Genomic DNA, 17477 nt, shown 5'->3' on the forward strand with positions numbered 1-17477 from the left:
CACACCCATCAAGGTGTTCCCGAATCTCTCCCATCCTTTTGTTTAGCTATAATCACTTCTCTATGCTCTCTTCCCGAAAAGAGTTCATCTGCGGCTTTCCCTTAATCTGACTCTGCTAATTTGTAAGGTCAGACCTTCCTAGGATACTGAATTTATATTATATAAGTTAATATTGCCTTTCTCCTCTTCTTGTGCCTTTTGAATAATTTACTTTAAAGCTATGTCTGTTTTGTATAGCCACAAGAAGACAATATTATGTTTTTATAACTTGGGAATTAATTGGCCTCGAATATTATTCCCTCCCGGGCATCTGCTTTCTGCACTTAAGCCTCAGTTGCCCTCAGTTCCTAGCACCCCAAAGCAGGGTCCCCGACGTGGGACGAGAAGGACCCAGGGCAAGCGGTGAGTTGTGTGCTACCCTGGCATCGAGATGGGCCTGGCCAAAGTGCCTAATTCTTAACTATAAGTTAAGAGCTTGATCATAGACAAATGCTGTCATGATCCAATAGTAATTATGAGACTAGGACCCTGCCAGAGATAGGAAAGACTGATCTGGCCTGAGCACTGTAGTCTGAGATTGAGATGGCCCCAGGAGAGCAATTCCATAAGCTTTAATGCATCTCTTATTGTGTCCATACAAAATAATTAATATTATGAATTCTTATATGCTTGCTGGCTGAGAAGAGAAACACATTCATGGGACTCTGCCCTTGGGTGGATCCTCCTGTTGAAAGAGAATTAAGTCCTAGGAGAAGCATCCCCTAAGGGAAAGGACCTTACCCTATTGATTGTGACCACACCTATTTAACTAGGCTGTAATAGTGGGTTGGGGGGCCAGATCCACGGGGGCCAGATCCACGGGGGCCAGAATAGTGAGGGAGTAAACTGTAGAACAGTCAAGATTGAGCATTCCAAAAGAGTCAGATTATGTGGGTGGTATTTGTACTTAGGTCTCTCTGTAACCTGAATTCATTCTAAGATCTTTTATTAAACAATGTTTATGCCTTATATGGAGGATACAATGTTGAAATGTTTCTTAATAATATGGCATTGTAATAGGACTCTTTCTATATATATACATATTCATATATATATTCATATGTACAAATATATATGCATATATGTATATATGTATATCACTGTCACTGTATCACTGTCATCCTGTTGCTCATCAAGCAGGCACCAGTAATGTCTCCATTGTGAGACATATATATATATATGTATGCATATATATATACTTATACATATACATGTATGTACATATAAAGAGACAAACATTTGTGTGTGAATTATGCCATGTAGTTGATCTTTTATTTTGCATTTAAGCCTTATTTTTTAGGACAAATGAATTTCTTCAAACCAAACCAATAGTTGCAAAGATCAAGAATTCAGGTTACAGAGAGACCTAAGGACAAATACCACCCACATAATCTGACTCTTTTGGAATGCTCAATCTTGACTGTTCTACAGTTTACTCCCTCATTTAAAAAAATCTCTTTTAACTGACTAAGCATTTTAAATCCAAAATAATTAAAGGATAGATTCAGAGAGATTGTACAGTGGGTGAGGAGTTTGCCTTGTACATGGTCATCCCAGGTTTGATCCATAGTCCCATAAAAAATCTTCTCTTTTAGTGAAGTCAGTGAATAATTATTTAGTGATATCTTACATCTATAAATCAAGTCTAATATCACTAAAATATGGCAGCACTATAACTGTCTTTTTCACTTGCATTAGAAAATTACATATTCTTTTGTATACCTATTCATCCATGTGAAATTTTCATTTATTCAGCTTACTTCTGTCTTTGCCCCTACTTTTTTCTGTCTCTCTTTTAGTTCTTATGTAACAAATCACTTGAGAGACTGTTAGAAAATAAAGAACACAGGACTCCACGATAACCTGTGGATATGGTGTCCAATTGTCTACAATTGACCTTTTAAATTTTATTATGTTGGTCGGTTCCCTAAGTGCTACTCAGGATGTCCAGGGTTCCCTCCCAATGATTTCCAGAAAACCCAGCCAGTGGTTAAATGCGAAGATCCAAGGACATGGTACTCTTCAGTCCCTGCAGTGCAAAGGATACTCCATGCCACCTTTTAGGGCTATACCTGATGATGCATGGGGAATTGGCAATCCAGTTCCAGATGTCAACTGGATAGACTGCATGCAAGGCTATACCTTAACTCCTGTAATTTCACTTCAACCCAATGTCTGCATTTTAAAGTCCTCTGCAGGTGATTTTTCATGCACGCTAAAATTTTGAGTCACTATTTTATCTTGTTAATCCATCTAGTAATTTATAATTCACAGGTTTATATTTGGTCTAGTCTAAGAATATAAGCCATTAGGACCAGAACAATACTAAAGTGGGTAGTGCATTTGCCTTGCATGCGGCTGACCTGGGTTGGATCTCTGGCATCCCATATGGTACCACCAGAAGTAATTCCTGAGTGCAGAGCCAGGAGTAATCCCTAAGCAATGCCAGGTGTGACTCAAAAAGCAAAAAAAACAAGGCATTGGTAGGTTTTAATTTTTAAATATTATATTTTCCTTGAGATTGTAAAATAGAACAGAGAAATGGAGAGTATGGGTGATAGGGTGGATAGATCAATAGCAACTATTTTTTGTGAGGGTAACTTGAAAGTGAGTATACAATGCAGTTGGATGGAATTGATTTTCTACAAAGAAGTTTTCCTGTTCCTCAGGGTTTTTGATGAGTTTTTTTTTTTACACCTTCTTGCAGTGTGATGCTTCACAAACCACCAGAGGCATTTAGAGGGGCCAGGGGTCTTTCTATGCACATAAAGCTTAAGAACTTTGAGTCTCTTGAGTAGAAGTAGAATTCAGTGAATTATTTGCTTTTTTTTCATATGAGACATAGTACAACTGACCATGCAATATGCCATTCCTGCTTATTCTTTTGAATTCAGGATACTCTCAGATTCTTTTTTTTTTCATGCAATAATGTACTATTCTATGCAAGTTTGGCATGGTATGACAGGCTCTTTCCTCAGGTTATCATAGGTTGAAATTAAGGTGTTGGCTTCATTTACTCTCAGATTCTTAATGTTCTTCATAAACCAAAGTTTTTATTTCCTAATATGTATTTTTAAAATCTTTATTCATTTATCAATCTTAATCACAGAACACTAAAGAAAGAATATCTACAATCACAGATTCTATCAGACTAATTTATTTTTAATTAACTGGGTATTGTTATGAAGAATCCTGTTATGTTACTATTTTTAAGTACAAAGCAGGCACAAAAAAGTTCACATCAAATGAAAAGCAGTTGACAGAATTACTTTTTAATCTATTTTCTTTTCTAAAACTATTTTACATGGATTGGGCATTGGTCATCAATGACACTGTTCAACATAATGCCTAAAACTACCAAAAATAGATGGTGGTTCTTCATTGAAAGCAATGGAATTCATGTCCTTCTACTGAAACATACAATAAAGACAGGTATTTTTATCTTTATGTTTACATAAGTATTGAATTATTCCTGCCAGAGCTCAAATAAGAAGTAAAACTGACATGTGGAAGGATCTCCCTCATTAGCTGAATGAATGACAATGAGGTGTTGATGGTTTTTCTTTAGTAAAAGTATAAAATAAAGAAATAAGTATGTGGGATACATTTGGTGGGTTATTGACACTCTAGTGGTGAGGGTGGTGAAGTAGCATTGCAAGCAGAAAACAATAATATAGAAACTGCTGTAAACCATATTGTCTCAATAAAATTTTATAAAAGAAAGAAGTGTGTAAGTAAACAGATCAATTTGCCACTCACATCAATATAGCTTGCACCGAAGTAAGAAAGAGGACGAGATCAGCACCTCAGAGAAAGATTCGTAGGACTACTGAAAAAGGCTAACTGCTACCCTAATGCTTAAAATCATGTGTTAGTTCTCTTATTTTTGATTATTTCTGTAAATAACATTTTATTTAATATAGTCTTTTGTAGTTGCTTCTTTACTAAGATAATGTGAAATAAATGTATCTTTATACATGTATCTTATAACAGTAGTTTAAAGCAATAGTCTATTTCATTGCTTTGCAACAGAATAACAAAATTAATGGATCATTTCAGTTATGGACAGTTGAATAGTGTCTAAATTTGGAAAATTAAAAGTGTTACTTAAACTACTCAATAAATTTTGTGATTCCAGTTTAGCCCTGATAACAAAACCTAAAAACTATATAAAAGGAGAGCGACTTACTAATCAATATATATCTAGGATGAATAAATGTCTACTTAAAAGTCTATTGCAAGATATTAACAAATTAAATAATTTAAGAAAAACTATACAGTATGAACAAAAAAGGATTTATTCTGGATATGATACTATTTTTTAAAAGACCACTATTTGAAAAAAAAGCCAGTTTTTTAATATACAGAAGTTAGAAAGTAAAAAACTTTTTTGATCATATAAATTAGATCAGAAACAATTTTTAAAGGTTAAGACTCAGATACTACAAATGCTCTCCAGAAGTTAATGGAAGAAAATTACTTCAGTATGATAGAGTATCTGCAAAAGCCCTCATCTAAAATCTTTATTTGATAAGAGAGCCAATCTTTCCTCCTAAGACCAGTTGTACTAAACGAATATTCCTTCCCAGCATGTGTATTAATGATGTAGTATTGGAAGATCTAGTCCCTGTTGCTACATAAAAATAAAATAAGAACAAAAAAAGAGCAACAGAGGAAGGAAAGCAAAAAAGGAGTACAAATAGGAAAGGAAATAAATCTATCCTTATTGGCAAATATGGGTTACATAGAAAGTATGGAATAAAAAAAGAAATGTTGTGTCTACAAAAAGTATAGAACTAACATGTGAATTCAACAAAACCAGATAATATAAGATAGAGAGTTGCAATGATCAATTTCTACATATTAGCAGGGAATGTGGAAGCTAAAATTAAAATCACGAATTACATCATCACAAATCATGAAATCCCGTTGATCTTCGATTTCTCGAGCGGGCTCAGTAGCCTCTCCATTTGTCCTATCCCTGGAATTTTAGAAGCCTCTCTCCACTCAGCCTTCCCCAAAATGCCATTGGAGGCTTTTTCAGGGTCAGGGGAATAAGATCCAGCTTGTTACTGGCTTTAGCATATGAATACACCATGGGAAGCTTGCAAGGCTGTCCCATGTGGGCAGGAAACTCAGTAGCTTGTTAGTTTCTCCCAGAGGGAGAAGTAGGTTATAAGATATTGCTTCTGGGAGCTTGGTTTTAAGTCTCTGGATGTTGGCCATTGATGGGATTACAGACACCTGGGTTCCTCTGCTGGTACCTTCATGTGTGAGGCTTGTCCAAACGTGTGGATAAGGGCCTTGAGCATGACTGTGGCTAGGTTCCAGTGGTCTTTGGCCCCTGGGAGCTCTGCTTGGGGCAGGGAGGGAAGCTGGAACCTATCCCCTCCAAGGGGCCCCTGGGAAGACAGCCAGGTGTGTGGACAATTAAAATATGTCCTATTTACAGTTGATTCAAAGAAAAGTAAAGACATAACTGTATATTTAATGGAACATGGACATAGTCCATATTCTAAAAAATTACAAAATGTAGAGGAAGTAAATATAAGAAATCTATATAAATGGGAATATATGCCATGTTGGATTTAAACAATCAAAATAATAAATGTATTTATTTGTTCCAAGATGATTTATAGACTTAATAAAATTTATGCTAAGATTCAAGCAATTATTAAACTTTTCTATGCATAAGCTTTTACATAATTTATGTGGACAGTCATAAGTCATGAAATAGCTAAAATAAATGTTAAAAAATAAAATATGAGGGGCCAGAATGCTAGTACAGTAAGTAGGGCAGCTGTCTTGCATGCAGCAACCTGAGTTTGATGCCCAGAATCCCTTATGGTTCTCTGAGCACCATCAGGAGTAATTCCTGAGTGCAGAGCAAGTAGTAATCACTGATCATCATCAGATATACACCCCCCAAGAAAAAAGAATAAAATATGAGTCACTCTTCATATGTCAAAGATTTAGTATATAGCTACAAAAACAAAGACAATGTAGTATCATTGGACGGATACATAGATTAATCATAGATGGAATAGAAAACCACCTCAAAATAACCAAAATATATTATAAAATTAGGCATAAGACATAAAATGAAGTTTTTAGGAAAAATTAAACAAGAGAAAAAAACTTTATAAGAGTTAGTTAGATTTGGTAGCAAAAGTACAACCTATAAAAAGAAAAAAATAAAATACTTTGAATTTACTATAGTAAAACAAAATAACATTAGTTCTGAAAAAGCACCCTCTTTTAGAGAATAAAACAGTTATTAACCGGAAAACTATATAAGATCACTATATTTAGCAAAGGACTAATAGTCACTGGTATTTGTACAAAACTCTCAAATCTCAAAAGTGTGTAAATATTCCATTGTGTAGATGTACCAAAGTTTCTTTGACCAGTCATCTGTCCTAGGACACTTGGGTTGTTTCTAGATTTTGGCTATTGTGAACAGTGCTGCAATGAAAATATAGGTACAGATGTCATTTCTACTGTGCTTTTTTGCATTCTCGGCTACATAATGGAATACTATGAAGCTGTTAGGAGAGATGAGGTCATGAAATTTGCTTATAAATTGATAGACATAGAGAGTATCATGCTAAGTGAAATGAGTCAGAAAGAGAGGGACAGACATAGAAGGACTGCACTCATTTGTGGAGTATAGAATAACATCACATGAGGCTGACACCCAAGGACAGTAGATACAAGGACCAGGAGGATTGCCCCATAGCTTTAAGACTGCTTCATGAGTAGAGGAGAGAAGGCAAATGGAATAGAGAAGGGATCTCTAAGAAAATGATGGCTGGAGGAACCAGTTGGGATGGGAGATGCATGCTCAAAGTAGATAATGGACCAAACATGATGACCTCTCAGTGTCTGTGTTGCAAGCCATAATGTCCAAAAGTAGAGAGAGATCATGGGGAATATTGTCTGCCATGGAGGCAGGGGGATGGTGGGAAAGGGGTGTATACTGGGGATATTGGTGGTGGGGAATGTGCACTGGTGGAGGGATGGGTTTTTGATCATTGTGTAATTGTAACGCAGACAAGAAAGCTTGTAACTATCTTGCAGTGAGTCAATAAAATTTTTAAAAATTAAAAAAATAAATAAAGTAAAAAAGTATATAAATAGATTATTCAAAGAGCAAAATGACAGATATATTTTACCCACAGGCAAATGCAGGCATCAAATAAGCTCATAATAAATTCTTAACCATTCAAATGAAAAGATTATAAAATACCTTCAGAATGACTAAATTAAAAATAGAGAACGTACTAACTGTTGACAATAATGAGGAAAAGTTGGGTCATTCATACATTCTGGAGAGAATAACAAATGTTAGTCATTCTAGAAACTATTTTGTCAGTTTTTTAAAAATGCAAAAGCAATTTTCATGTGATATATAATTTTACTTTTGTATATTAATCTCAGACCAATCTCAATTTATATTCACTTAAAAACATATATAGATTTTACAGCAATTTTATTCGTAGTGATGTAGGCAAATAGACAAGGAAGGGCCCCCATGGCAATGGATTTTCTAGGATGTAATAAAACCAATAGTATTAAGGATGCAAGCATAGGAATTAAGGCCTTATAAGATCCTCAGCTGGCACCAATAATAAACCCAGAGAAGGCTGTACCTTCTCCAATATATGCTTCAGCAGGAACAAAAGGTCAGGAAAGGAATTTCAAAGAAAATCATTCGCCTCTCCCAACTCAACCCGATTCAATAACATCTTAGCAACAGGTTTTTACCTAGATAGAAGGCCTCACATGGAGGCAGGTTGGAGAAACCCTAAAAAAGCCACCTTGAACAGAGGAAATGTGTACATATGCTGCCTGAGCCCAAGTGCTTCTTGTGCCCACGTGGTCGAGTACATGTAGTGCCTGAGCACATGTGCACCTGCATCTCCCCTCTGCAGGTGCACATGTGCTCAGACACTACATCCCTGCATTAGTATGGAGATATGAAAGATGTGTACTTTCATGTTTTTATACTAATGCAGGGATGTGTTCCTTGGACTCTCTCCATCTCTGGAGAAGCCTGTATTCTCCCTTGATCACATTACTCTCTCTCTCTCTCTCTCTCTCTCTCTCTCTCTCTCTCTCTCTCTCTCTCTCTCTCTCCCTTTGCTCTCCCTCCTTCCCCTTCCTAGGAGCCTCCAAATAAAATCTGTTTTCACTTCACTGCTTGTCTACTCCTGAAATTCTTTTCTGTGAGACACAACAAAAGTACCTGGAAACCCTAGGTAAGGACTAGTACTGACTTTGCAGACTTTATCAGTCCTGGCCTTCCCAGCTGGTCCCGGTGGCAGAGTTGGGTCAGGAGAAAGTGACCATCTCTCCTCTCCTTTCTGCCTCACACAAACCGACTTCAATAATAGCAAAAACTGGAAACAGCTTATATGTTCTATGAATAAATGATAGAAGATCTTTGATAGATCTATTTTATGAAATGTTACTTATCACTTAAGAGGAATGGCAACATGGATTAAGGTTCAAAGAATTATATATTGGCTGACTATATAACATTTAAAAAAATATGTATCCTTTATTATGTAATAGATTTTGTACTAAACAGAAAATGCTTTTAAATCTCATGATTTAAATATGGTGTACTCTTCATAACAGCACAACATGAAGAGAAAGATGTGTAACAATTGTAACAAGTATACTTAATTCCTTACTGGTAATATGGTCTCTTTTTTACCCTATTTCCCTTTCATTTGATATTGTGAAGTCTGAGAGTCACATACACCTTAGTTTTGGTAGTTGCATGCATGTTTTGATCTGCTCCAGGACTCACACACTGTGCTTCAGTACTCAGCAGGGGTTACAGATATCTTCATATTTATGCTTTTTAGTCATCTGAGGCCTGTTAAAATGCACTTCTTTGCAATGAGAATATAAAACTGATATAATGCATGCTTTCTCAAGGTGCTAGTGAAGCATACATGGAACCAACTGGTGAACCTTGTATAAACTCCATTGCATGTATTGCAAATTATTGATAAATAAGTGCTAACAACCAGAATAACATTACTTTAATGTTTGTACAGTATGTTAAGAGATTACAGAAAATTTAAAATATACTTTATAAGTACTAGGGTGAATATTTTTCTGCTTTAAAACAAATATAGTGGAGATAGACTCATAGTTCATAGTTTTGTGATTTCTATATGGATCAAAATGAAAATTATAAAAGCAAAATATTACTAAACAGTCACTTCAAAATCAAATGGTAATGAAATATCATCTCACACCAATGAGACTGGCATACGTCACGAAAAATAAAAACGACCACTGAAGACGGACGCAGTCAGGGAAAGGACACTCATTCGCTGCTGGTAAGAATGTAGACTGGTCCAATCTTTCGGGGTTTTATTATTTTTTATTTTTCTTTGTTTTTTAATCATATTATTTGGGATCCAACAATTTTGGAAAATAATAGACACTTCTCAAAAAACCTGCGAATTGTGCTTTGATTTTACCCAGAAACTCATGTTATGCTGGGGTCTACCAAGAAATTCTTGATTTCTTAGTAATTACACCAAGGGCCCAAAGATAATTCAAAAAATACACTTGCATTTTTATGTTTATGATAACACTTTTCACAATAGCCCAAATCTGAAAATAACCTAAATGTCCAAGAGCAGATGACTGAATATGCAAACTATGATACTTGGAGACATGGAATATTACTCTGCAAAAAAAAAAATAAAATGATATCATACTGTTTGTTGTCACATGGGTAGATCTGCAGAGTGAAGTTAGTCAGAAGGTGAGGGACAGAGGCAAATGCTTTCTCTCATATGCATTCTCTCATAAGGACAGAAAGAAATAGTAGAAGAAAAGCAAATGCCCAAAGGTAACAGAAGGTTGAAAATAAGTCTTCAAAAGGAATTTTACTTCAGGGAGCAGGATGAGGGTGGCGGAAGCTCTTAGACTGTGAGGGAACTGCAGAAAGTGGGGCTTCTTTCTGTCCTTTCTGTGACCCCCTGGGCCTACGTGCCTGCTGGCAGGGAATCTGGAAAGCTTCCCGCGTACATTGACCCATGGAATCCGGGAGGAGTCCTTGGAGGAGATGTCACCAGCGTATATCTGAAGGAGGAATTCTTCAGACGTACGGGGCATCTTGTAGTGTGTTAGAAGGAGGAATTCTTCTGACTGCTGTGAGAACAGACAAGAGACAAAACAGACCCTCCTCTGTAATCTCTCGTGCCTTCCCCTCCTAAGCACAACCGCATACCACGTAAATTTGTGACTAACCTTCTCGGGCTAAGGTAACAGTGCCTACGTGACTAGCTATGTATATAAACCCCCTGCTGAAAGAATAAACTTGCCTTCAGCCCTCAGCCACCAAGCTGTGTGTCTGCTGTTGGTCCCTCAGAACTCCTGTCTCGGCTGCATTCTTAGGGGCTGGACCCCGACAGGTGGCGCCCGGAACAGGGACCCTCAGAGGTGAGCGCGCGGAAGTTAAAGTTTTGAGGTAAGATGGGGCAAACGTCTAGTCAGACGATATTTGCACAGATGCTACAAGCATCTCTAAAAATGAAAGGAATAACTGTCGGGTTGGGACAGCTTGTGAGATTCATAGACTTTGTGAGAGAAATTTGCCCCTGGTTCCCTAAGGATGGGACCGTGAATATAGAGGCCTGGAAAAAGGTCAGAGATCGGATTAGAGATCATTACAGGGCTAATGGCCCAGAGAAAACGCCAGTGGATGCGTTTAGTCTTTGGATTTTAGTAAGAGATTGTTTAGTAACTAATAGTGAAGCAGAAAGATGGAGGTTATTATGCCGTGACGGAACTCATAACAGCCTTCGGAGAGTGAAATCTGACACCCAATTAAATAAGAATTTGGAACAAAAGAATGCTTTTGAGCATCACATCTATGATACCTCTGAATTTGGGTGTAGTAATAATAGCAAACCTGTTATTCGAAAACTTTATCCTGCACTACCTGATGAATTAAGTAAGGAAGATTGGCAACAGATCAGTGAACAGGCTGAAAATTATAATAGAGAAATTATAGGGGCAGCTCAGACTATTCCACTGCTGATGCAGCTTAGAAGTGAAATTCAGAACATTGCTGATGCAATAAGAAAAATGCAAGAGCCCCTGCAAGGGAATCCTGATTTTGAGAGAGCTTTTTTGCTCTCTAGATTACCAGCAACCCCATTGTCAGGGGGATAAGACCAAAGATAATGTGGACATCTGTAGGGCAGGTTCAGGAACTTCAGTGTGAATGTGGTGAGTGGGTGTGCACCCGTGTGAAAAAAGGACCGGTCCGAGCGAGTGCAGGAGTGTGCTTTGTACGTGTGCCTTTAGTGTGTATTTGTCTCATTATCTTTCTCTTAGTTCTGCTTATTATCAGCAGAGAAGGCAGGAAAATGCAAGATCATGTGGTTAAGTGTTTAATAATATCAGGAAATAAAAATATATCACTAAGGTAGCCTATCCCCAAATCTGATAAGATACTAGAACTGGCTGGTCAGGCGGGGAAACGGGGAGCAATGTTCCCAATCGGCCGAGAGGGCTTAACTTTGCCCTGGGGACTGCTCCTTCCTTTCTCGGTCTGTCAGTTTTCTCCCTGCCATTTCAAAAAGGTCAGATTGATAGATCAACTGCAGACGTGTGCACATGTATGTGTGGTGTTTTTTAGTGAACTTACTGTCTATCTGTTTGTCTGTCTGTGGAACACTCAGTGTTAGAGCTAGTTTGAAGTCAGTAATTCTTAGACCGGGCAGAAAAAATCAAGGGAGATCAGAGTGATATGAAGCCCAGCAATTTATAAGATCTAGGTATCTTTGGAACTTGTTAGATCAGGTTAAGCAAAGATTTCTGATTAGAATGTGGCGCCTACAACAAAATTGAAATTTTTAGTCTAAATTTCTTATCGGAAGAACATTAATAGTTATTAACAGTTGAAATTCTTTTGAATTCCAGTATCTGTGCTATCTAGAAAAAGCTACAGAACTAGAGCCAGAAAACTAAAAAGTGAAATAAGAATTCAGAGAGTGCAAGGCTTTATCTTACAAGCCTCAGTCAATTTTAATGAGGAATTTAGCTGTTTTTCAAGCAACAGAGGTACAGAAACCCTCAAAATAAATAAAGTTTTCTTATGTTTCCATAAACATTGACAGTCCAAATTTTTTTTATGCTATTATCAAAGTTTGGTTAAAAATATATATATATATACCCATAGGGCTCTTTCTGTGTTTGAAAGCATGTTTGTATTGTAGAATTGTTAAAATTAGAAAGCTCATGATTTGAACTAAAGTACAAAAACTCTCAAAATAAAGTCAAAGAAGTTTTTACCGTGTTTCACAAAAATTGATGGTCCAAAAGTCTTTTGCTATTATACCAATGTATATATTTATATCTGCACTGGATTAGAATTATTTGACCTAGAGAATCTTGTGAGTTGAAATAATTGTGATCTATGAAAACAGGTTCAAAGAATAATGCTTCAGTTTAAAATATAATTTTCTAGAGTTGCAAAATTGGTTGAAAAACTTATTGTACCTGTGTTTTATTTGATCTCTGAGACTTCTAGTAACTAAAATTTTTAAAGCTACTTAGCTCAGGATTATAAGGGGTTAATCTCAGTTGTCACTTTGGGAGTTTTTAAAGATTTTCCCTGGATCCACCCATCCCCCTGCATTCCCAGCTCAGCAAGCTCTGCCTCAGTCAGACTGGATATGCAGACCCTCCCTAACCTCAACAGTGAATTCTAATCACACTTTTGCTCAGCAGATAAGACTTGCTAAATTAGTTTGTTAACTCTTCTAGGTATCTGGCTCTTGCAACTCTGTAAATGAGAAAGGGCTTGGGAAACAACTGATCCTTATATTTGCATTAAAATCTGACGAACACACAATAAAAGAAAGGGTGGGAGACCTCCTTGTAGGAGGAAAGGTCTCTGCTTATATTTTAACAGATGACAGACCTACTAATCCATTCTGGATCCTGCTACGGCCTCATCTGGAGTAAAATCCATCCTCCTGGCTCAGTCTCCAGACCACCTGAGACTCCAACACTCCAAACTTCAGCCTAGAGCAGATCTCAGCTGGAAGTCACAAGAAAATCTAAAGAAGACTCAGCAAAACAGAACCCAAATGGGGAAGCACAGGCTGAATTGGCCTGAGGACTTAGTCTGGGATTTACGGTACCAACCTAACCCTGAACTTCAGAGAATTTTGTACACCAGTGTAGAATCCTTACTGTTTCATGGTAATCTATGAGTGTTTTAATCTTAAAAATTGTTCCTAGAAATCAGAATTCTAAAGATGTCTCCAGGTTAATATATGTTGTAAGAACTTTAGTTGTGAGTATCTTTAAAACTTTTTGAAAATCTATAAGAACCGATATAATGTTTGTGACTGCAGAGTAGTTTTGCCATGTTAAATAAGATGATTGTCAACTTCTGTCCAAACTTGTGAGATCATGTTGTACCAATTTCAGTGAATTTAAACTTGTGGGATGACTATAGATGTATGTCTTAAGTCAGAAAGATAATGTATGGAGATATCATCAGTGAAAAGTAGAAAAGCAAAGTGTAATTGTTTTTGAAATGGAAAAATTACAGGATGTAATGGATGTCACACATGAGCCTTCCTTTGGCCGTTTAAAATATGTTCATGTTTCAGTTGACACCTTTTCAGGCTATGTCTGGGCAGCACCCCTGCCTGGGGAAAATGTAACACAAGTACAAAAATTTTTATTTCAATGTTTTTCTGTTATGGGCTATCCAAAGCATTCAAAAACTGATAATGCCCCTCACCTCAATACCGACCTGTTAAAAAATGCTAAAACTATTGTTCAATCACTTAGAAGCCAATTTCTGAATATTAACCATTGGATTTATTCTTTGCTGGGGTCTGGGCTTGGAATTCTTGTTTTATTGATATTTTGTTTTGTACTCTGTCTGGCATTAACTCTTATCCTGAGAAGGTTAAGGACCCTTTTTGTGTCCTCTAAACGCTTACAATTGGAACTAAGAGATCTGGCCACTAATAAATAAAAAAGGGGGAGATGTGAGGGAACTGCAGAAAGTGGGGCTTCTTTCTGTCCTTTCTGTGACCCCCTGGGCCTACGTGCCTGCTGGCAGGGAATCTGGAAAGCTTCCCGCGTACATTGACCCATGGAATCCGGGAGGAGTCCTTGGAGGAGATGTCACCAGCGTATATCTGAAGGAGGAATTCTTCAGACGTACGGGGCATCTTGTAGTGTGTTAGAAGGAGGAATTCTTCTGACTGCTGTGAGAACAGACAAGAGACAAAACAGACCCTCCTCTGTAATCTCTCGTGCCTTCCCCTCCTAAGCACAACCGCATACCACGTAAATTTGTGACTAACCTTCTCGGGCTAAGATAACAGTGCCTACGTGACTAGCTATGTATATAAACCCCCTGCTGAAAGAATAAACTTGCCTTCAGCCCTCAGCCACCAAGCTGTGTGTCTGCTGTTGGTCCCTCAGAACTCCTGTCTCGGCTGCATTCTTAGGGGCTGGACCCCGACATTAGACAATGGGGGAGAATGTGAACTCTGGTGGAGGGTGTGTTTTATGTATAAAAGCATGCATAATATTAGAATGTTTTATATTAGAAACCATACTATTATCAGACTTGTAAATCACACACAGTGCCCAAAATAAAATTTAAAATAAAACTTAGTGACATAAAAAAAGCATTTTAATCCTTCACCCCCCCCTTTTTTTTTTAAATAAAAACTTCACAAGAACAGAGTCCGTTGGGCAGTTCTGCAAAGCTTGGCAACTTTTCTTTTTTCTATTTTTTTTTTTTTTTGCTTTTTGGGCCACACCCGGTGATGCTCAGGGGTTATCCCTGGCTGTACACTCAGGAATTACCCCTGGTAGTGCTCAGGGGACCATATGGGATGCTGGGAATTGAACCCGGGTCAGCTGTGTGCAAGGCAAATGCCCTACCTGCTGTGATATTGCTCCAGTCCCAGGTTGGCAACTTTTGACTGAATTTATTTGCACATGCAGTTATGTCTCAAAGTCAGGAAAGGGATGGGAGATAGAAGTGTGTCAAGAAGAAAGAACAAAAAAGACTATCTGCATGATTTTTAACTTTATATGATTTAACTTGTGTAGTTAAAGTATATTCATTTATTTTAGACTGAGTTATAGTATATGTTGTGTTAACTTTAAATACTGTAGCATTGCTGCACTGTTGTCCCATTGTTCATTGATTTGCTTGAGCGGGCACTAGTAACATCTCCATTGTGAGACTTGTTATTATTGTTTTTGGCATATCGAATATGCCCTGGGTAGCTTGCCAGGCTCTGCCATGTGGGCGGGAAACTCCGTAGCTTGCCAGGCTCTCCAAGAGGGATGGAGGAATCGAATCCTGGTCGGCCGCATGCAAGGCAAACGCCCTACTCGCTGTGCTAAAAATGAGAAATACTTCTTCAATAAGTAAAAGTAAAGACACTAGGGGCCGGAGTGATAGTACAGCAGGTAGGGCGTTTGCCTTGCATGAGCTGGCCCAGGTTTGACCCCAGGCATCCCATACAGCCGTCCCAGCACCACTAGGAGTAATTCCTGAGTGCAGAGCCAGGAGTAACCCCTGAGCCTTGCTGGGTGTGACCTCAAAAAGAAAAAAATAGCTCTTTTGCAGGTTAGTGGACTGAATGGACGCCATCTCATCTGCGCCTGCACCTCCCCACCACCACCCCCCAGCCGTCTTCCTTCAGATCAGACCCCGACTCCACCCTACCTGAGCAACACCCACCTAGACCCTCACCACCCTCCAGCGCCAGCCCACCGGTCCGCTCCCTTTTGCAGGTGCATCCATGTAATCATTGCATGTAATCTCTGTCATAATTGTGATGTCTATAAATTGAACAAATTTGTATTAAAATATTTTTTATTCAATCACCAAAAAAAATAAGTAAAGACATTAGTAAAACTCTTTTTTTTTTAATTTATTTATTTATTTTTAATTAGAGAATCACCGTGAGGGTACAGTTACAGATTTATACACTTTTGTGCTTATACTTCCCTCATACAAAGTTTGGAACCCATCCCTTCACCAGTGCCCATTCTCCACCACCCGTAAACCCAGTGTCCCTCCCACCCTCCCCAATCCCATCTCCCCCCCACCCCACCCTGCCACTGTGGCAAGGCATTCCCTTCTGTTTTCTCTCTCTAATTAGCTGTTGTGGTTTGCAATAAAGGTGTTGAGTGGCCGCTGTGCTCAGTCTCTAGCCCTCATTCAGCCCGCAACTCCCTTCCCCCACATGGCCTTCGACTACAATGTAGTTGGTGATCGCTTCTCTGAGTTGACCTTTCCCCAGAACGTGAGGCTAGCCTCGAAGCCATGGAGTCAACCTCCTGGTACTTATTTCTACAGTTCTTGGGTGTTAGTCTCCCACTCTGTTATTCTATATACCATAGATGAGTGCAATCTTTCTATGTCTGTCTCTCTCTTTCTGACTCATTTCACTCAGCATGAAACTTTTCATGCCCATCCACTTGACTACAAAATTCTTGACCTCCTTTTTTCTAACAGCTGCATAGTATTCCATTGTATAGATGTACCAAAGTTTCCTCAACCAGTCATCCGTTCTGGGGCATTCGGGTTTTTTCCAGATTCTGGCTATTGTAAACAGTGCTGCAATGAACATACATGTGCAGATGTTGTTTCGATTGTACTTTTTTGCCTCTCTGGGATATATTCCCAGCAGTGGTATTGCTGGGTCAAATGGGAATTCAATATCTAATTTTTTGAGAGTCGTCCAAATTGTTTTCCAGAAGGGCTGAACCAGTCGGCATTCCCACCAGCAGTGAAGAAGGGTCCCTTTCTCCCCACATCCTCTCCAACAGCGGTTGCTTTTGTTCTTTTGGATGTGTGCTAGTCTCTGTGGTGTGAGGTGGTATCTCAAAGTTGTTTTGATCTGCATCTCTCTGATGATTAGTGATGCAGAGCACTTTTTCATGTGCCTTTTGGCCATTCGTATTTCTTCCTTGGTAAAGTTTCTGTTCATTTCTTCGCCCCATTTTTTGATGGGGTTGGATGTTTTCTTCTTGTAGAGTTCAACCAGTGCTTTATATATCATTGATATCAACCCCTTATCTGATGGGTATTGTGTAAATATCCTTTCCCATTCTGTGGATAGTCTTTGGATTCTGGTCACTGTATCTCTTGCGGTGCAGAAGCTTTTTAGTTTAATGTAGTCCCATTTGTTGATCTCTGTTTTTACTAGATTGCTTAGTTCCGTGTCACCTTTGAAGATACCTTTATCTTCAATATCGTGGAGGGTTTCGCCGACCTTGTCTTCAATGTACCTTATGGTTTGTGGTCTAATGTTGAGGTCTTTAATCCATTTTGATCTGACTTTTGTGCATGGTGTCAGGTCAAGGTCTAAACCCATTTTTTTGCATGTGGTTGTCCAGTT

Source organism: Sorex araneus, chromosome X, assembly GCF_027595985.1.
Source record: "Sorex araneus isolate mSorAra2 chromosome X, mSorAra2.pri, whole genome shotgun sequence".
NCBI classification, from domain to species: domain Eukaryota; kingdom Metazoa; phylum Chordata; class Mammalia; order Eulipotyphla; family Soricidae; genus Sorex; species Sorex araneus.